The sequence below is a fragment of the Epinephelus lanceolatus genome, chromosome 5 (assembly GCF_041903045.1).
Source record: "Epinephelus lanceolatus isolate andai-2023 chromosome 5, ASM4190304v1, whole genome shotgun sequence".
NCBI classification, from domain to species: Eukaryota; Metazoa; Chordata; class Actinopteri; order Perciformes; family Serranidae; genus Epinephelus; species Epinephelus lanceolatus.
In genome coordinates, this window is record NC_135738.1 from 17,674,803 (window position 1) to 17,697,604 (window position 22,802).

Sequence of the window (22,802 nt, forward strand, 5' to 3'; positions counted from 1 at the left end):
GCCAACGGGAGCAGTTTAGGGCTCAGTATCTTGCACAAGGATACTTTGATGTGCAGGCAGGAGGAGCCAGAGATCAAACTGCCGATCATCTGATAAATGAACAACCCCGCTTTACCTCTGAGCCACAGCCACTCCAGGTATGAGGTACTTATCCATAGTCAAGTGTATTACCTACAGTAGATATCAGTCAGAACACTTTTACAAGAAGATAAACAACAGTGATTTTGACAGGGACGACAAGATGCCATTCACTGTGGGGAAAAAAGGATGCCTTTATGAACCAAACCAGTGTATACAGAGGAAGAACTTTTGCAGAGAGAGATTGAACGGGTCGAACAAAAAGAGAGATACAGGGGAAACTTCTTAGAAACTTGAGGCCAAAACAGAGCACACACTTTTCTGTGTATACTGTAAACCCATGATCACAGACCCAGAGAGCTGTTGCTGCCATGAGTGGGACTTGGTTACAACACAACCTCAGGATCTTTCTGAATCAGAAGATGCCAGCACTTTACACTTAACTGGTTGTTTGATAAGTCATTTGATTTATTTGAAGGTATTTAGGGTAATTTTACCCAGAGATGGGCAAAAATACATCAAAATGTATTTTGATACAAAATACAAAATACCCCTCAAATAAATGTATCAAAATAAAATACATGTATTTTGTATTTTCAAATACAGAAAATACTTTTTTTGCTATTTCTTTTCAGCAGCGACCCGCAGCTCTATAGGTCACTCTGTCGGTCGGCCAGTCCACAAAGCTTTTCGTGAATAACTCAAAAAGTCCTTGACCAAAAACGCTCAAAATTTGCATACTGCAACTAGAGACCATGAGCAGAGTTGGGTAAGGGTTACTTTAGAAGTAACCAAAGTACTTTACTGTGTTACTTTTTAAAAAAGTAACCAGGTACTTTACTGCGTTACTCCCTGAGTAAAGTAACTTAAGTACTTTTAAAGTACTTCCAACGTTACTCCCTGAGAAAAGTAACTCAACTTTTGAGTATTCTACATTTCCTATTTAAGCAATATCACACGAGAGGGAGTGATGTTATACTCGTATATCGTCACGGCTGTGATTCGGTGTGTATATATATATATATATGATGATAGGTTTAACGTTATTGTTATTAGAACCAAAAGACAGTCGTTGCTGTTTTGGAGATGAAGGACCAACGTTCTAAAAGTAATGGAAGTAACTGATGGCTTGTAGAAAATGTACTCAAGTATTTGATTACTCAAACAGCAAACTAACACATTAGGTTACTCGTTACTGCAAAAAGTAATCAAAGTACTCTAACGCGTTACTTTGTAACACGTTAGAGTACTAACTACTTTGTGACGCGTTATACCCAGCTCTGACCATGAGTAACTATACCAGAAAGAATGCCCACGATTCATCCATAGGTGGCGCTATACTAACCGATTCAAATATTTTTGTGAATAACTCAAAAAGTCCTTGACCAAAAATGCTCAAAATTGACATGCTGCAATCAGAGACCACAAGTAACTATGCCAGACAGAACAATCATGATTCATCCATTAACAGCGTGATAGTAGCAAATTTGGTCGCAGCTATTGCAAATTTGCGCTTGTTTTCTCACAATTTGGTATGACAATCTGTTGAACTTGGAAGACGTGAGCAGCAAGGTAGTCTACTGGTAGTGTGGGTCCATCCACGAGAGCAGCATGCCTGGCAAGTCTAGTCTAGCTGTGCTGTGAACTGTCCATCAACGGTCTAGCTAAACAGCAGCAAGATACTGTAGCTACTGTACACTATAAAGCTTATAGTTAGGGCCGGCTCAGGCTTGCCTTGTACGAGCCCCTAGTTAGGCTGACTTAGGCCTAGTCTGCCGGGGGGCCTCCTATAATACACCGGGCACCTTCTCTCTCTCTCTCTCTCTCTCTCTCTCTCTCTCTCTATTACTGCATCTTGCTAACTCGGCCGTACAGCATGTCACCAACTCGGCTTCTTCTCCGGAGCCTTTGTGCTCCACTGTCTCTCAGGTTAACTTATATCACAGCCGTGCCTGGACAGCGTGACGTGTGTTGTTGTGCTGCTGCCGTGGTCCTGCCAGATGCCTCCTGCTGCTGCTGTTATCATTAGTCATACTTCTACTGTTATTATACACATATGATTATTGTCACATATGTATACTATCAGATATTAATATATACTTTCAATATATTGTACCACAGTAGCCAGAACTATAATTATAATATTATTACTTTCATTAATGTTGTTGTAAGCTACTGTCATTACCTGCATCTCTCTCTCTCTCTCTCTCTCTCTCTCTCTCTCTCTCTGTCTCATTGTGTCATACAGATTACTGTTAATTTATTATGCTGATCTGTTCTGTATGACATCTATTGCATGTCTGTCCGTCCTGGAAGAGGGATCCCTCCTCAGTTGCTCCTCCTGAGCTTTCTACCATTTTTTTCCCCTGTTAAAGGTTTCTTGGGGAGTTTTTCCTTATCCGCTGCGAGGGTCATAAGGACAGAGGGATGTCGTATGCTGTAAAGCCCTGTGAGGCAAATTGTGATATTGGGCTTTATAAATAAAATTGATTGATTGATTGACTGTAGCTAGTTAACTTGTTAGCTGTCTAACTTGGAGCCTTTGGAGCCCTGTGTTCAACTTTTTTTCAAATGAAAAAAAGAAGAAAAAAAAGCCAGGGACATGTAGGCTAACCTAAAATGTTATTTATTGATTCAGATTTAGATTCAGACAACTTTATTGATCCCACGTGAGGCAATTCATTTGTAGCATACTCATCCCAAGCATCAACCACAACAACATACAATTTCCTATGTTATGCACAATCCAGTAAAACAGACCACTAGGTCACTGAAGGGCACATTGAATGGCCCAAGTTTAAAAAAATATATAGATTAAAAAAAGAATATATATATATATATATATATATATATATATATATATATATATATATATATATATATATATATATATATATATATATATATATATACATACACATATACATATATATATATGTAAAGTAAAAAATATCATTACATCCAATATTATAAGAATATGTAGCCTATTATTTTTGTTTTTTGATTCGTGGAGAAAGTATTTTGAGTATTTTAAATACAAAATTACTCCACTCAAAAGTATTTTGTTACAAATTACATTTGCTTTTTGTCGGCTTTATCAAATACAAATTACAAAATACTCAAATGTAATTGAAATACTTATTTTAAATACAAGTAGAAATACTGCCCATCCCTGATTTTACCTGATGGTTTGGTACAGCAGCTCTTTAGCATGTGTCTCTCTTGCTTTTTTGGTGGTTTTACATAATCCTCTTCAGAGAAATGTTTGCTGCAAACACTGTGCAGGTGAAGTGTTGATGTCTTTAATCAGTGTAACTAGGCACAGCTGTTTTCATTTCTTTGTTTGAGCAGCCCGCAAAAACACATCATCTTTGAGATCTCAACAGCTCCGTCTGACCTGAACAGCTGACCTGTGGCGTAATACAGTGCGTGGTACAGTTGCGTTTATGAGTAGAAATACCAAAGTTTTACAGTTTAGAAAATGTAGCGCCAAAGGAAAGGGCTGTCTGATGGTACGGTTAAGTGTTGAAAATATTCTCAGTACAGCTTTCACTTTGACTGATTTGAATTTTTATAGGAAGGCCTTTTTTAAGTGGCTAAAATAACCCCTGTCCACAGTAGTAAACTGCTCAGCTTCTGTGGCGGTACTCCCATCTGCTTCTCCAAACTGGAAATGAGCCAACCGCCATCTACTCAATGTAACACACTGACTAAGTACCTCATACAACCCCACTTTAAAAGATCCAAACTATCCCCTTAAAGGTCTTCTTGCTCAAACAAAAGCCCCAGACAGATCTCAGTTTCAAAGACCTGAAAAAAATCCAGGATCATGTACATTAATCAACAATAAAATCATCCTACTTAGTCGTCCATGTATGAAGAACATGGTAACAACACTGGTGAGGAAGTGGTATCGTATAAAGGATTTATTTTCCTTTATCGTAATTTGTTAATGTCTCAGGATTAAACAGAACCAACAGTGTTTACTGCTCTGCCAAGCTCAGTAAGGATCACCCCTGTCTGCGTGTTAATTATATACTTGTTTGGTTTATTTCCACAACGAGAGAGACAGATGTGTTCTGGTCCACTTCCACTGTTTTTCAAGGGTCCACTTCATCAATGTGTCTGTTCCCGGTCCAGATAACAAAGCTCCGGCATATGAAACAAACAGGGAGTCCAAGTTTTACCCAGTGAGAGATTTGGATGGAGCTGCCAGACTCTTGGCACCCGGAGTCGTCCTCATCAGCAGGGGAGAGGCTGGACAAATGTGAGAAACCAATGCCCAGAGAGGAAACAATACCAGAGTGCATTTAAGGCTGCCGCGACAATGACACAAGTGTACATGAAAACAACTAATAGACGATGATTAAAACAGGACTGAAGAACCATAATCAGGTTTTTCCTTTTGATCACAATGCAACAAACTTCTTTAAAGGCTGTTATTTTTATTCTCTACACGTCGGGTGAAAACAAACAATCTCAGACTGGGAACAAGGTGCCTGAAGCTGAGAGAAGTCTTGCCAGTGGTAAGTGAGTGATGTCAGGAAATGCCTGTGTGGCTTAGTTTGAAAGTCCATTAAATTCTCAAGTTCAATCCATTTTGTAGGAAAAGAGGAGCTACAGGCCACAGAACATGTATACAGATATCAAAAATGGCTTATGAAGATATACCTTGTCTATTAAGGTTGCAACAGTATGAAATTTTCATGGTATGATAACCATTTCAGAAAATATCGCAGTTTTGCGGTATCACAGTATCAAGGTATTACAGAATTTATATTATTATCATTCAGAATGACCCTAAAAAAAAAAATAAAGGGTTAAAACTGAAGGGTTATTGAACTGAATAACTGCTGTTGAACAGACAATGTATTACTATAATTGAAACTTGAAACCATTTTGATAATGGAAGTATGTGTAAAAAGTCTCCCCTTATAAACAAAGCAAAAATAAAGGGGAGATTCAATGTTTGGTTGCATTTTTTTTTTTAATATTGAAGATAAGCAAAGGTACACAGTATAACAACTGTGAATTTTTATATCACGTTATACCTTGAAACCGGTAAATCGCTGCAACCAATATTAATAGTTGTACTTCAAGGGATTATTTTGTTTTCAACCAGCTCTGTATCGTAACAATGTGGGTAGTGTGTGTAAATTAACTGGGGCAAACTTCCCTCCATCTTACCAATGCCCAGATCTCCCTACTCATTTGCGTCATCCAGCAGATTTTTGCTGGCTCTCGGGTTGTTGCTGGAACTACAGATTATATTTCCTTATTTTGGTATGCCCACCATCACACACACACAGAGTACAGAAGTGGATCAAGAGAGAGAGCTGGCTCTCATTCTCAAAGTCAGATCGAACTCAAAACAAACGATAAACTAAGCGTGCTGATCAAATATGAACCAAGATTCTGTTACTGTGTCGCCTGTTTCTTGCTTCTTTTGCCTATTTTTTTCTACCTCTTGAATAAATACCACAGCCCTTTTCCTCTGTTTTCTCTCTTCATATTGAACCAAATTCACAAGTATTTGCTTCTCTCTACTGCCTTGACAGCAAAAGCATCTTCCCTACAGTGAAATACTTTTTAAAAGAAGAATAAAAGATAAGAACAAAGATTGCAGAATTCATTTAGGTTTCAAGGCTTAGCAGTTACACAAAATTAATAGAGATGTATTACAATGAAATCCAGTGCTATAAATCTTTACTAATTAAAGTCCCTTTCAGATCTTTTTTAATAACTTTAATATAGATGTTGAATGCAGTGATGAAAGTAGGTTGTTCCTACTATTCCTAAATATTCTAACACTTATCTTTATATTTACAATTAAAACCTGATGTGGGTGGCCAACAGCACAAGGTTTTAAGCACATTAACCTTTGCGCCTCCCTTAAAAAAAAAGACTAAAGGATAAAAATGTCTGCGTAAAACAACAGCCATGAAAATATTATATAATTAATATGTTTCCACTTTCACTGAGTTAAATCATTTAACCAGCTTCAGTCCTGATAACTAACAAATATTCATTCATTTTCAAAATGTAATACTTTAAATGCCAGTTTGTTTGCACAATGCCACAGATGTCTTTTATAACATAAAAGTGTAAGTATACTAAATGCAAGGGGGACTTTGGTTCAATATGGTGGAAAACAGTTAAACTACAATTTTGTATCCTGGGCTCTAGACTGAAGCCTGATATCATAGAATGCATGATTTTATGCTGTAATAGCCATGGCATCAAAAATTGTGGTTTTAATGGGTTCAATGGGGACATTTTTGTCCTTAAGGGTTTGAGTGTCTGTATTTTGGCTATACGATTTATTATGGACTTAGTGTAGAAGCTAAGTTTGAATTTCCAGAACAAAATGTATGCCATATGCATTAACACAGCCAAAATGTTTGAAAAATAAAAATGTCCCTAGGGAGGCTCAAGGGTTAAACAGCCAGTTGGGGATATAAGAATGTGTAACATCTATATTTTGTTTTATGTGAATTAATAAGAGGATGATGAGCAGTCTATCTATATTATCATCATTCACATCATACCAACAGTAATACCACAGTACACAGCCAGCGTCACTGCGCTCCTCTCCAGCCATAACTGTCACACTCACTTGAACGAGGCTCTGTTCATTTCAGTATTAAAATGTTCAGTGGAGCTGAAGTCTTATAGTTGCTGACTTGGCCTTACTTGACAAAGTTTCACTGAGCTGGCAGAGATGATAGATTCTGTTGGTCGCATTGTTTTTCCAACATCTCCATTTGGCAGTCCTGACCCTGTCATTTATAATGGCCCTGGTCCATGTTTAATTCATACAAGCCCCGCGGAGCGAGGCTCCATACAGGAAGCTGACTTTACAGGCGACAGCCATTCCACTTTCCTGCCTCAGATATTTTATCAAGACGGAACTGCGAGCCAAGATTTATGTTCAGCAGGCTGTACATCAAACGTGAGGGATAAACGCCAAGTCCGGCTCTTGCACCCCTGCTAACCTCAAATTTCAGATCAGTGTACTAACAACTTCTCCCGGCTATTCTCCAAAGCGGTCAGCAATTACATCCTGAATGTAAAATCCATGCTGGGAGTGTAAGTGACATGGCGTAAACACTAATCAGTTATTTTGCAGGCTTTATCTCATCAGTGTTACTGTGTGGTGGCATTAGCTGGGTGCCTTCCAAGTTGCATCAGAGAAGCCCTCGCAGAGGTGCAGTCTCCGCAGCCTAATTAGGCGCTCCAGTAGCTGCTGTCCACACAACCATCGTGGGCTTCAAAGCGCAGGCTCAAGCTTGTGATCGGTTTAAATATTTCTTTCATGAAATCTTCGTCACATCAGGGCTGCTATCACAAAAAAAGGTCAGTGAGAGAAAGAGAGGAAGGAGGAGGAGAGACTGGAGTCAGGTGGTGAGACTGAGCCAATGGAAGTTAGCATGACCCCCCTCAAAGTATTTAAAGCTCTTGTGCATGTCACGAGCAGATCCAGAGGGACTTCTGTGATGCATGAAAAATCTCTTTTCATCTGTCCTCACTTACACCCCCTGATGCTGCACGGCATTGCTCCAACGGTCAAAGCTGGCTGATAGTTTGCTGTTGACACCATGTCACACATAACTCAGTCCATGTTTACACCCCAAATCAAAACTGTGACGAAAGGAAAATCTTTTATTGTGCTTCACCCAAAAGGTTTATGTAAAATCTTGCCTACACTATAGATCATACTATATAAAGAATGCGAGGAGTTTCACACACCACAAAGAAAAGAACGGCTTACCTAAAGAGCGAGCGCTGTGGTTTATCAAACATACTGTACAAGCAATCCCTCATAACAATCCACATTCTGCAGGGGGAGAATTAGCCTACACTGCTCGAGCTGAGGGTGGAAAGATGGTTGAGAGTGAGTGCTACAGACATTCTTGGAGTGTTAATGTCATCATGATGGCCTGACCATGGGTCCGCAAACTGACAGACCATCATCTGCATCTGGCCTCCAGGCACGCTTGTGGTCCCGCGTCTCTCAAGAATGAAGCGGAGGGAGAAATCTGCAGTTGTTTAAAGGGTTACATAACACAATATTTGGAGGTGATCTATTTCTTAGAAAGACTGTGGCAGCGGTGGTGACGGCAGCGGTGCTTGTGGTCGGGCTGGAAGATTCTAATCACATACCGGCTCTGTGTCTACTGCAGCTCAGAGTATGGATGTTAAATTTCCTGCATAAGAGGAGCAACAAGATGGAAACAAAAATGCATGAAAGAATCATATTTCCACTAAACATAAGGGGGATGAACAATAGACTCACTCTATGTGTCCTTCATGATCCCATGGAGAGATGAAATAAGACAACATGATGCAATGTAAGAATGCCAGTGGCTGTTGGGAACCTCTTGAGACAATACATGCATGTACCAACAGTCATATGCACGCACACATGAGCAGTATACATGAGTGCACCCATTAAAGTCTCACAATGCCCTTCATTGTTTTTCCATCTTTTCCTACTCTTCTTACGAGCGTTGTGTATTTTTGGTGCCAAGATTTCAATCTCAAGAGACAAACCTGGTTAAATAACAGTCAAATAAAAAAATACATGTAAAAATAAGACACGTTCTCTCACATGTACGCAAATATTCAAAACAAAAAGGCACATGATTACACGGACACGGAGCCAACAAGCTACACTACACCAAGTTATAGGAACAGACACTCAAACCCGCAGCGAGAGCATTCAGAAAACTGACATCCAAGCTCATACCAGTGATGCACATGCTAGATTATTACATATTTTTTTATCTATGGCTTCATTCAACATTTAGCCAGTGACACAAACTCTGTTTGTGGCCATTCATTAACTAAAGCTTTGGCATTAAATATGTGGCCCCTGACAAGGACAACATTTACGTCAGCATCTATAAGAGATCAATACGCCCACGTGCAAACACTGTAGATAATTAACACTACACTTAACCATTCAACGCCTAATATTGGAGATGATATCAAATCACATAAGTGAAACATTTTAGGAAACAGCAGGCCGTCATATTTCACTAAGGTGCCATAAAAGTCTCAGCGAGTCCATAGAGCAGTATTTCTCAGGCTTCCTGTCACCAGCCAGGTAAAGTTACCTCCGGTCACACTGCACACTTCCTCTCAGACTTCCATAAATAAAGATATAAATTTGTTGTTTGGTAATTCTTCTCTCAGAGATGAATGCCCTCAGATGTTATAAAGAATATTCTTTTTTCTTCAGAAAGTGATTGGAGCTGCTCTTACTTAGCGCAATACAAAAAAGCTACTGCAGGTAATGTTGAAAGGTAAAAGATAACCAATGTGGAGCAAAGGTATTATATTGTACTTCAGCACTGTAACTACATAACTGCTCAACACATTCTCACTCCGACCTCATCACATATCGACATTTGATTATGGACTTTCTACATTCACATACAACATACAAGGTACCCTGGGTGCGTTGGTTGTTGACGACAACACCACAAATGTTTTTGTTTTTTTTTACCTCTAGCAAAAACGTGAGGATGGGTTTAGGAAAAAAGAAGGTTTGAGGTTTGGCTTTCTAATCTCATGGGACACGAACACCGCTCTCCCAGGTGAAGGTCAATGTCTGTTAGACCCGTCCACCACCCGTCCCACCCGCCCTATTTGGATTTTCACCACATTAACCTTCGTTCTTGTCCCGCTGTGTTTCCCCCTGACATCGCTCGGCACTGTTAAACTATAACGGTGACATTAGAGCTGAAGCTGCAAGTCACTGCCCAAGTGCCGGATTTCGACGACTTCTGAGTGGGACCGGATTGAACTGTTAGAAGCTGAGGTAACTCCATTGCACCTCTTCAGTAGTGCCCCCAACAGTGGGCAATGACCCCTCCAGGCAAAAATAATTAAATGCCAACATTACTGTCTTGAATAGGCTACAGCGCACTCTTTTTAAGATAGCATGAGGGTCCCAGTATCTTTTGAAACTAGACAACCTAGTCATCCATTGATATCAACCATGTCGACATAGCCATTAACCATGTCAGAAAGGGTGCTTAACAATGCACCAAACTTAGACTACATTTTGGCAAGGGAACAACTGGCATTGCCATTTTTAAGGAGTCCCTTGAACTCTCAACTCAAGATATCAGAATGAAAATGGTTTCTATGGGGACCCATGAATCTTCCTTAAACTCGAGAAGGCTTGTTCCCATGTCTTGCTCCTCAGAATAGATGTACTCCTTCAAATTAAAGCTGTGCATTTGTCTTTTTAAGGAAAAGGAGAACTATAGCCTATTTGAGGAATAATGAATCACCTAACACATGTACAGATACATAATAGGGTTGTTGTCATTTAATTAGAAATACTACCTGTAAAATAACACACCAAAGTATATCAGTGTGTGATTCCTTAACCCTCCATACTGACATAGCTTTCAACTGGACTATAAACTACAACAGCATAAGCAAATTTCTAAATAAAAATGTAGATATGGCCAACCACAGGGACAAACTGGTGATGGCTAACCAACCAATCATCGTGTTGATCGACAAACAACAGAATGAGGCAGTGGTGATAGATGTGATACATTTAGCAATACTGAGGGACAGCAACATCAGGAAGGAGGAACACAATAAGCTTGAAAAATACCAGGGGCTAAAAGAGGAGCTAGAAAAGATGTGGGGAGTAAAGGAAAGAGTGGTGCCAATGGTAATCAGAGTATTTGGGGCTGTGACCCCCAAACTGGGAGAGTGGCTCCAGCAGATTCCAGATACAACATCTGGGCTCTCTGTACAGAAAAGTATATATATCATATATCATATCATATCATATCAGAACTTTCATTTTATATTTACAAAAGCAGCAGACCTTTCTTTCTGTTAAAGAGAAACCCCTCTTCAATAGCACGACATAATAGAGGCACAGATGCACAGAGGCATTGCTCCCAAAGCAACAACAGAGAATGTTATTCCTTCTTCATCATAGGGATGTGATGCAGAGGTTAGACTGAGATGAGCAAAGGCTGCTGTCACCATAATCAACCCAGTCAGAGATGGGAGCATGTGTCATCAGAGATGGACTTAAGGTTATCGTGGTTCAGGATGCTCTGCTCTCCCATTTTCTCTCTATCTGTCTCTATCTTTCCCCCTCTCTTTCTCTGGGCTCCCCAGCCTCCTCCTGCATCGCTGTGAGCAAACAGACCCTTTCCATCAGCCTCTGCTATCTCACAATGCCAATCAAACAGAGAGAAGAACTGCAGGCGACACATTTTAAACAACCATCGCAGTGTCAGCCTTGGATTAACCACGGGGCAGGACACAGGAGATGTGCTTCCTCAAGTCCTATCAAATCAAGAGACCCTTTGAATTTCAAAGAGTGAATAAAAAGCACCACCACCACCACAGCGAGTTGTGAGGCAACATGTGCTACAAGCTGGCCTCTAGCACGACATCAGCCAGTCACCTGATGAACACCATGTTCCGAGTAGCTCCACGTTTCACCAACATGAGAAAATGCATCAAAGCCTGAAAACAGAGCCATTAAGGAGGCGACTATTACTGCCAGGAGGCACAGTGGATACAGAGGTGTCCGTGGATACAACACAACATGGTACGTCGCAGGGCAGTCGCTGCACTGTGGCCCTGAGAATCACAGATCTTTGGTGGAGGACAACGTAATAAATCAGGTGAGTGCCTGTTTTAATGTGGGCCCTGCACCATATGCTTTTATCTTGGGTATTTAACTACTGCGAGCCTGATAGATGCAGGCAGTAAAAAGGAAGAGGTCTGATAAACAGTGCAGAGGGCACCACAGTAATCTGTCACAGCCACTTCTGGGTTTGGCCTTCTACTGTCGTGCTGACAACACCAGGAGATAATCTGCCGCATCATTGGATAACCTGAAGGGTGGGAGCCACTGAAAGAGTTGAATTTCAGGTAACATTTAGAAATCTAAAAAAAAGCAGGGTTAAAAACTTCCTCACCGTTTTTTAAAATTACTCTAAAACCCATAATTTACATAGTTAGACCAACAAACAAACGCAAAACTTACAATCCACCAACTAACTTTTTATGTTTCATTCAACTAGAGCTTGGCAATATATGGATGTTATGCTAATATCATGATATGAGACTAGATATGGTCTCAGATTTTAATTTTGTAATATAAGTTTTGTCTTTTCCTGGTTTAAATGCTGTATTACAGTAAAGTGATGTGATTTTCTGAACTTTCTAGCTGCTCTCTTCATTAGAAACACTGATGGTTAACGTGAAATTGCTTTATTCAGTGTTTTTAGTGGTTTAAATCATTGGGCCCAATTGTTCTGGAGAGGAGGAGACCTCTGCAGAATATTCAACCTCCTGAACATCTGGATCTTAAATTAGCCAAGCAAATAAGGTGAGCGCACATTAGCAGGAGCGGGGATAGCAGCCCTACCGTGATGAGCCAAACAGCATCAGAGAAACACTGATTTTTAATGTGAAACTGCTTTATTCAGTGTTTTTACTGGTTGCACCTGGTCTGTTTGTTTTGGAGAGGAAGATAATTTGGCTTTCGGTAAAAACCTACTGAACAATGAACACTGAAGGAATACTAACTGGGAGAAACTGACTGCAATGGTGGCATGGCTTCATCTTTTATTGCTGTGATTAGGGACCACTAGCAGGGACCACTGCCCTAAGCAAGCTTCCGCTACCCCCACCCCAGATGGATTCATCTAGATCCATATATCGATGTAATGATCAACGATCCAGTATCATTGATGCAAAGTGTAAACATCGATCCATACCGTCATCCAGAAGTTATGTTTTCATTTTGAAAGTCTGTGTCACCGTCAAACAGCAGCAGAAAGTGTTCTCTGGAAGAAAGTCCTGAAGGTTAACCCATCCATGTGCTCTTTTATGCGTGTTAGTGGCATCAGAAGTAAAAAGAAAGGGGCGGCAGCTCCTTCTGTAACAGATTGTGTTAAATGATCATATAATATCATCTCCTATCGATCACAGACCCTTTGCATAGCAATGAATTTAAATTGTGTTGGACAGAGGGATGTCGTATGCTGTAAAGCCCTGTGAGGCAAATTGTGATTTGTGATATTGGGCTTTATAAATAAAATTGATTGAACTGATTGATTGATTGTGGCAGACTTTGTGATATCGGCTAATATTACAGTTTATCGTTGTCCACAGAATCAATGTAATATTGTATCCTGATGAAACTAGTGATTTACATCCCTAATATAAATATATATATATATATATATATATATATATATATATATATATACACATGTATTTTTGCACCTTTCCTAAACTGACAATCTTGCAAACGCGCTTACTTGCAGCATGAACTGGCCAGGTGTGCAGAGGTGTGAAAGTATGCAGGATTTAGACTTCTCTCTCAAACCTCTCTTCTCCATACTTCACGCAGTTACTTCTGTCACCTCTCATGTGAGCAACTCAATGCCACATCACGTCTGCCTTCACATCTCAGTAAGGTCCTTGTCCCAACATGCGTGCAACAACATCTCTTTTGCAGCTGTGTGTGCAATGACCGCGCATTAATTAATACATACATACTCATACGAGTCATCCTCTCTCTAACACTGTAGTGGGAGCTGTGGACAGATGCACATGTACAGCAAAACACAGAAGGACCATTGTTGAAAAGGAAATTGTAAAAACGCTGCATGTGACTTTTGTGAATTTTTTTTCCAGTGGTTGCATGTCACCATTGTACTGTGCGCAAGTTGTTTCCTACTTGCTTCCTCATTCTCCTTGTCTATAAAAACACAGCAGCTCTCTGGTTACTGGTGTGTTTTGGGAGGACGTGGAAAAGAAATGATTTGGTCGTGGCTTCCACAGACCAACAAGTCAATCATCAACAGTTTGGCACGGCTGCAGACCGATGTTCCACATTTCAAGAGGCACACGCCGGGTTTCTGCGCCAGCCTCAATTACGCAGCTGCAGGATTTGAGGGTGCACATGTGAATGTGTCCAAAATTATGGACCATTATCCCCATTTGTACAATTCATTGCTTTACTCGCCATGACGCCAGGCTTCGCGCTATGCCCAGAGTGTGGCCATTCGGAACAGATATGAACACGTTTGCTTTTAGAATACAGTTGTGTGAATCACTATTGTATCGTACAAAAGCACTTGTTTTTAAAAGCCAAGACACGGGACAGCAGGTGTAAGCACAGGGACATTCCCATAATAGATATAAACTCTTAGAAACACTTCAGTCATCCTTCTTGAATCAGAATAACAGCTTATTGTCAGAGCTCACAGTTTGGACATGCTTTGGATCTTTATCTAACACGACGTGAACTGGGCAACAACTCTTATGAATAGACATACTGTATTTATCAGTTTAATAGAAACACAGCAGGTCAGGAGGGAGATCTGCCATCAGTGAAGAGTGACTGATGACACTGACGGAGGTTTTGGGGGCTTTCTGTCTCTATAGTTCACTGACCTGTTTGATTTCTCTGGCTCAGTGAGAAAAGGTTCTTGCCAAAGCAAACTGAGGACACGATTATCTGTCTCCCATTTTAAGCTCCGCACTAATCTCTCTCCTGTCCTCTTTAGAGTTGTTACATTTGCAGACAGTACATTCTTTTGATGTGGAGAAAATGAAGAGATTGTTTCCCAGCTCTGGCACTGTCTGTGTCTCCTGTGACGCCTCTGATCACTGCAAGGAACCAAAGTTCCACTCTCATATCTGTCTGCCAGGTTAACAGCCAGGAGCTCAAGAGACAAACTCCCTTTTTCAGATCACTCCTTTCTCACTTATCACTGTTAGGAAAGCTCGCTGGCACATCTGAGGCCACAGACAGCCCTAACACCAGGATAAAATGTTGGCATTATATGTTTCTGCACATCATGTATGTGTTACATTTGTACGTTTCATACGTATGACGTAGTTTAGATTACATGCATATGTGCTGAGTTTCTCATCAGGAGGAAGTGAGCTGCTGAGACAAACACAGCTGGTGAACCCACAGTTCAGGACGTGTCCTGGCATGTCTGTAGTGACAAAACTAGGTTATTTTGTAACTGATAGTGTGGGACATGTCCAGCCTTGTTTGTAGCGTCAAAATTGGGTAATGTATAACTTATAATTGGTGTGTTTGAAGTGACCAAGCCTATTTTTTTAAACATATTTTATAAGCATTTTAGTGTTTTTTTTCCAACAATGAACCCCCTCCCACCCCCCTCAGCCAAGGTTGAGGAATGGCAATAAAATCAGCAACATGTCAGTTAATAATGACAATAATGAGTGAGGGACACTAATATAAAGCAAGGGGGAGAAAAAGGAGTAAAAAATACACACAAAAAAATAAAATTAAAATAAAATGAAATTAAAAAAAAAATTAAATTAAATCAAAATAAAATAAAATAAATATGTATATATAATAATTTTAAAAAATATATCAAGAAAGGGGAAAGTGTACATGTATGACCCATACATGTACACTTTCCCCTTTCTTCCCCTTTCCGAGTGGGTTTTTGTACCTAAACCTAACCTTTGCGTTAACCACAGCATAGTCACATCATATAACTTAAATTTCAACATATCCACTACATATGAAACATAATAAATATGGTATATAAACTGTATATATTTGGACTGCAATTGTATAGTGCGGGGGTTTCCAACTGGTGGGTTGTGGTCCTGGTTCATTGTGAATGGACCGCAAGTAACTCGCAAACGTGTCAGGTTTGTACAAAACACACTTTATTTTTATGAACAGTGAATTTCCAGCACAGAGCTTTTATTTTGCAGTGCCGTTTCCTACTGTAGAGTGAGTAACTAACTGACAGCTACTTGAGAAAAATGGCAAATTAGCTTGACGACATGGCCAAACACAAGTATGTCACTGAGTGTATTGAATTGTCTGGACCCCCTGGCTGGACCAGATTGGACCAATATAGCGCTTTTCTAGTCCTCGACCACTCAAAGCACTTTTTCACGACATGTCACATTCACCCAATCACACACACATTTGCATACTGGTGGCCGATGCTATTATGCAAGGTGCCACCTGATATTCAGTAACCCTTCACACGTTCACACACTGATGGGACAGCCATTGGGGGCAATTTGGGGTTCAGTATCTTGCCCAAGGATACATCGACATGTGGACTGGAGGTGCCAGGGATTGAACCGCCGGTCTTTCGATTATTGGACGATCCACTCCACCTCTGAGCCACAGAAGCCCCAACATGTATCCAAGGTTTGCCAGAACATATAATGCCAACATTTATTTGGGCAACTGGACTGCCACAGAGGACATGTGGTCACTGTCCTTGTCCGATGAGCTATGAATCACACTATCAGGCCAGCAGGAGTGGGTGAGACCACAAAAATAGAGGAGTGCTATCAACACGTAATGCCTCCTGCCAGGTGCTGTGTCAAGTGATTTGTGCCATCAGGAAGAAGAAGTCCAGAAACATGAAAGAAACAGACGTGCATCTTTGAAGCTATTCCTATTTCCACTCATTAATTCATTCTGTTTACATTATTCTCTTTGACTCATGTGGGCCAGACAGTAAAGAACTCAGGATCATATGTGACTGCATGTATTATAATAATGTGATCTGTATGTATGTCACAATTCATAGAATTCAAATCATCTTTCAATAACATCACGATGCACTGCACATTACAAGATGTGACAAGACAATTGGATGATATAAATTCCTAAATTATAATTTAACTCCTTGGATTGACCCTGAGCTGCTTCTATGTGCAAAGTTATACTTCCATCATTATTTTGATTGGCATCTTATTCTGTTGAAATTCTTAAATCCATCCTGACAGAAGTGCACCGAGTGTGATTTGAATCTTGAGGTGGAGCATTTAAAATTGAAAGAACGAGCATTCTTCATCTGTGCCCATAAATCTATTTTCAGTGTCACGTCTTCTTCTCAGATGATGAATATATTATGATGGTGAGAGCTCTAATGTAACCAGCAGCGACTGTCAGCATTCTCAGGTGATTTCCTCCCATCCATTCTCCATGTAATCAGTTCACTGTTTAATTTCTGTCAGGCCTCACACTGCATTGTTTGTGGAAAACTGTTCATGCTTCTGAATTACTTAAATCAAGGTCAGTGTAACGGTGTGGACTGGTGCACTGATAAAAACCTTTATGGAAAAGACCAGAGTTTTGTAAAGTCCAAAAGTCAAAATTTATTGAAAATAGATAGATGCAATCATGAATTGCATATATTTGTATAAAATTTATTTAATACAAGAATGACTTATTTAATCTCATCAATCACTTTATTCAAATTGAAGATTTTCATAAGTGATGATGTAATAAAATACGACAACAGACAGGCTGCCCCCTCTTAGTCGTTTCATTGGTTGCTTAGTTGCAGAAAAAAAAGCAAATGTGAAACTCTATTAGGAGCTGCACTTTGTCAAAATAAATTAAAACCTACATGACTGGACCATGTGGGAATTTAATTTGAAAGGAGAGACACAGGAAGTGGCCACGCTCAGCAGTCAGACAGGAGTCAGGTTAATTTCCAGGGCTGGTACCTGCAGTTATTCCACAGGCTAGTTAATAACATGTCGGGCAGGAAATCCAAAGTGTGGGATCATTTTGAGAAGGTGAAGGACGAACCCAAGGTGATATGTAAACTCATCTTCATTGGTCGACTACAAACATGACGTATCATCTGAAACATGTCAGTAGCTACATGCCCATTAGCCACTTAGCACAATCATTACTGCTTTGCCGACAGGGTCATTAACAGGCGGCTTGCTCAGTGTGTGACGTGCACTTGTAGATAAAATACAGGCCTATATTAATGAAGGTTCATTAGTACGGTTTTGTATTTCTCTGTAATGTAGCACAGTGTTAACAATGTTACTGATACTATTCCTTCTCACACCTTCAACTCAAACCATTGTGCTGCCCCGCCAAAATATATAATTTAACAATTAAATTAACATCGTAAACATGCGGGCAACTAGTCGACTAATGGCCCTAAATGCCGACTATTGGTCGACTAGGAAAATTCTTAGTCGGGGGCAGCCCAACAACGGACATTTAAAGCTTCATTTAAAAACCCCAATAGAAACTCTGAATGTCAGAAAAGAGGACATTTTGAACAGCCCTGAAGGTCTTTTAGAAACTGTGACAGATGTAGGTTTACTCTGTTTTGGAGCCAGCCTCAAGTGGTGGTTCGATGAACTGCAGTTTGGTACCTCCACACTTCATTTTTCAGCCTCAGACGTGGCAGCTTGCAGAGAACACAGCCTTTGTGCTAAGCTAAGCTAACCATCTGCTGGAGGCAGCTTTTTATTGAACAGACAGACATGACAGTGGTATCAACTTTCTCATCCAACTCTCGGCAAGAAAGGGAATAAATATTTTTCCCAAAATGTAAAACTATTCCTAAGCCCAAGAATGTTGGCCCCTGGACGTCTCTTAATGTGATGTGTAGTTGAGTAATACCACATTGTGAGGTTACGGATTTAAAATGAAAAATCAGATTGGACACATACCCTAGGTTAACAATTTAAGTATCTGTATCAATATGGGAGAGGAAAGGCGTCATCGTGATAACAGTGTGGTCAAAAGCTGAAGGAGAACTGCCACAGTGTCCCCACATGCACCCAAAATCATCTCTACTGTATCAGCTGACACCTGACAAAACTTATCAGATATGACAAGTGAAGTTCTCCACACATGCAAATGTGTGACAAATCTCTTTACTTAGTACATCTGATCTCTTTGTATTTCATCTAGTTCCAGCCTTTCTAAATTTACACAGTGTAACATTATCCCTCTGCCGTGGAGCTCAGATTCAGCTGAAAGTGAGCGAACAGAGGGAGAGAGTGATCAAATGGTCAGAGTACTATGAGCTCTGTGCCACAGTTTAAAAAGGAAACTCTGATCCGAGTTCTCCTGACAAGCTGCAAATGTCACATCAAGCCTCATGTTCAAAGTGTTATTCTGCAACAATGCCATGTCTATTGTGAGCCTCTTGCCATGTTGCATCACGGCTGGCTGATGTAAGCTGGTGAACACAAAGGAAAACGCAGCAGTTCATGCTCAGCATCATTACTTTGGGGAAGCCTGTCCTGCGGTTTCTATTGTCTTCTAATATAGCCCCCGGCCACACCCAGACACCACTCCAAACATCTGCCTGTGTCTGGCTGTCCTAATTCTGGCAAGACTGCAAATCCCTTTCAGCCAAGTGCTGGGATGGATGGTGATGACAATGTATCCTGAGAACAATATGAGAACAGCACTACGAAATCTGGAACATTCTTCACTCCTTTCAAAGACAGCAGCAGAGAATATGAATTAGATGAAAGAGAAGGATCCGTGAAGAAGAGGATGATCAAAACGCAGGAGCGATGTGGGTGGCGGACTTTTCTAATGAAGGTGGGGGCTGTTGGAGGCAGTCGTCTCTGCCATCATTGGCGATGCCAAATTCTGTGACACATCTAAGAGTTGGCATTGCGTCCTGATCTGAATTCAATGAAATGGAAAAAAGCAGGGCGTCCAATTTTATTCATGTGAATCCCACCCAAACCCACTGAACTTCACCGGTGCCTGATTTTCCACTTCAAAGGAATATTGAGCGAGTGGCCTTTTTTTCTGCTTTGTGCGTAACGGTTCCAATCAGTTTGGGACTCGGTCGAGGTTTACTCTAAGACTGACTGTAAATGTGAAATCAGGCATTGGAAATTTTATTAAAAAAAAAAAAAAACCTCTCTCTTCCTGTGGTGCTCTCCGTGGAGCTGGCGTACTTTTGACAGCACCTCAGGGACAAATGAAAAAAACAAGAACAAAGCTTAACTTTGTATTAGAAGCAAGGCATATCAGGGAGGGTTTGAACTGGACAGGACATAAGGGACTGAACCCCAGGAGGACGTCAAATGACTACGCAGATTTTGACCCACTTAAACCCCTATACAACCATTGCTCTTCTTTATTTTCTATTTTGTAACTGAACTTAAACAGTGACATTTGTTGAGATAGAATAAAATGCAAATTTCTAATATACAATACACAGAGAGAACGCAATTACAAGCTGTTGGGTTGGTGGTACTTCTCTATCGATCCATCATGGACAGTCTAGGTCCACTGCCCACATGTGAAAACACACCACAGTTCCTCTCATTACTAGAGGAGCTGGAGCATCAATAGAGCTCACAGGTTCCACATTAACCCCAGTTATGGTCGTACAGCTGGGAGACTTTTTCATTATCTGTCTTTGGAGCAGCGCCTCATTTGACAGCTCATCATGTATTCTCTGATGGTACAACTCCATCACTTACTGGTTCATCTTCCCATTTATTGCTCTCATTTTTATTGTTAAACGTTTATTGTTGTTTTCAATGATTGACTGTTGATTATTATCTTACATGTCTTGTTCTGTTTTAGAGCTTGAGTGATGAGTTGATTAATGAACTGGTTGACCATTAATCTCTTCAGTCACATTTAAAGCAAAAACATCACACATTTGTTGGTACCTGTCTCTTAAATGTGAGTATTTCCTGTTTTTCTCACAGAGACACACAGAACGAGACATGTGAAGAAATGATGGGCATTTGGCTCCGTTTTTAGAGAGGAGATATTCACACCTCCAGCTACCTCAGATTCCGGTGTGTTGGAAAGAATCACTTGAGTCTTGGAAAGGGAAGATCCCACACACTGCTGTGGCTCAGCATAACAAAGTATTAGTTATACTAATGTTATGGTCCTTCCAGATCTTTGTAAAGAGTATTTTACACAATTTAAACAACGAAAATCACGGTTAGTTGTAGACAATAGATACATGAAACTATTTATAACACCAGTATGACTTCATGAAGGTATTTGTCATATTTGTTGGTAGTATTGAATACATTAGAAAATTTTAAGAATGAGAGCCAGAAACACCAATTTTACCCCAATTTCTCTGATTTTGTAAGTTTTATGATTAAAGGTATACTGAGCTGGATTGTCCTACAAAACATTGTTAGAGTCAGGGTGCTTTCAGACCTAGAGTTATCTTGCTTTGGTCTGAATCAGGGACTAATTTTGTTACAAAGTTGCATAATTGCCTAGTGTTGGTTCGTGTTCTCACGGCAGCATTTCCAAGCGGACCAGATAAAATGCCTTGCACGAGAAAGCTGCTCTTGATTGGTCAGAATTTCCATGCAGGAAAAATCCAGGAAGTAAACAAATAGTTGAAGAAGAGTACACTTGCAAGATAAATGTGACACTTTCTAATGTCACAATGGAGGGACAACTACGCAGGTTGATTTTAGCGCTGCTCATCGTGGACTATATTGCTGTCATTGTTCATTTTAGTCAAACCATACAGTTTGAAAACGAGGTGCGGCTCCAACTAGAAAACAATGTTTTGATGCATTGGATGTGCTGAATGTGCATATTAAGGCAGTACAGGAGGAGGCGCACATTAATAATCCTCCAGGACTGTAACATGCTCATGTTTAACCCAAACAATGTGTCATGTGACTGCAGGTGGTTCGGATCCAGGTCGGAACACGTTCTCACCACAAACGAACCGCACCAGAGTACCACCTCTTCAAGAAGGTCTCGGTCCAGTTGTTTTGGTGCACACCCAAGTCCGATTGCTGTGTTCACACCTGCCCAAACGAAGAGGACAAACAAACATGAGTTCGATTGAACCGAACCAAACAGGGTAGGTGTGAAAGCACCCTCATACAAAAGTAATCCCGTTCAATCATCATGTATGACCCACTACAAGTGTGTGGTGGTGTTTTTATCAGCAGAGACTCTGCCCTCTGCTTGTATCTTCTTATTTTGCTCTTTTCAGGATATTTCTGGGCACAGCGCCCAGGTATGGTCGGGACTTTATAAAAAGGTAGTGACCAGGTGTCAGACCGTAAGCAGCACATATCCAAGAGTAGGCTACAAAAATGTGGACACAATGTTGAAATAAATCTCACAAATTTAGCAAATCTGGGCCTGGCTTTCACTTCCACTTTCGCAGGTGGTACCGTTTACAAACAGTCGCCAACAATTCCTGCATACTATACCTTTAACTACATCTACTCCACGTTTTAATAAGATTCAAGATCAGCGATAAGGATCATATGAAACAGAGATAAATGTTTAAAGCTGTGGAAATATAGGAAATAAAGAAAAGATCATTAGAGACTTTGTAGTATAAAGTAGGACAAGCCATAATTTTTGCATATGCAGCATGTCGGATCTTATCTGTTTCATGGGTGGTTGTTTGAATTACAAGCCCAAGGAACACTGCAAGCATTTCCCTGTAGCTGCACACATGGGACAAGGATAAATCTTGCATGTTAATAATTTCATAGGAGGGATTTACTCAGAGTGTGACTGGCATGCGAGAGTGTGGCACTAAGAGTCTGGTAATTGGTTTGGGATTTCAGAGGTGTGAAACGTGACTGCATGTGTGTGCATTTTTTCTCATATACAGTACAAGCAGGAGCACCATAATCTTGACGGCTGTGCTTTTGTGCAGGCAAATACTAGTGGTGCAAGAGTGTGTGTGTGTGTGTGTGTGTGTGTAGCAGTTCTGCAGAAGGACAGCTTGGAGATAACCTGGTGACGTCACAGCCAGAGTCAGGTCTGCTATCTCTCCCTGACAGCAGGGCCGTGCGTCACTTCTTACATGCCGAGCCAGCGAGAGAGCGCGAGGGAGAGAGCAGAAAGGATAGTGTGAGGACAGAGAGAGGAGTCAGGGAGGGAAGGAGGATAGAAA

General features: G+C 40.5%; 1 protein-coding gene across 1 annotated transcript in view; it reads right to left on the reverse strand.

Annotated features, from left to right (window-relative positions):
- LOC117262330 (cGMP-inhibited 3',5'-cyclic phosphodiesterase 3A-like) overlaps positions 1 to 21,657 on the reverse strand; it is a 175,648-nt gene extending 153,991 nt beyond the window's left edge. The window contains exon 1 of the mRNA XM_078167793.1: positions 21,599 to 21,657. The gene's annotated coding sequence lies outside the window, so the exon portion shown is untranslated. The remainder of the gene's footprint in view (positions 1 to 21,598) is intronic.
- Between the last annotated feature and the right edge of the window lie 1,145 nt (positions 21,658 to 22,802).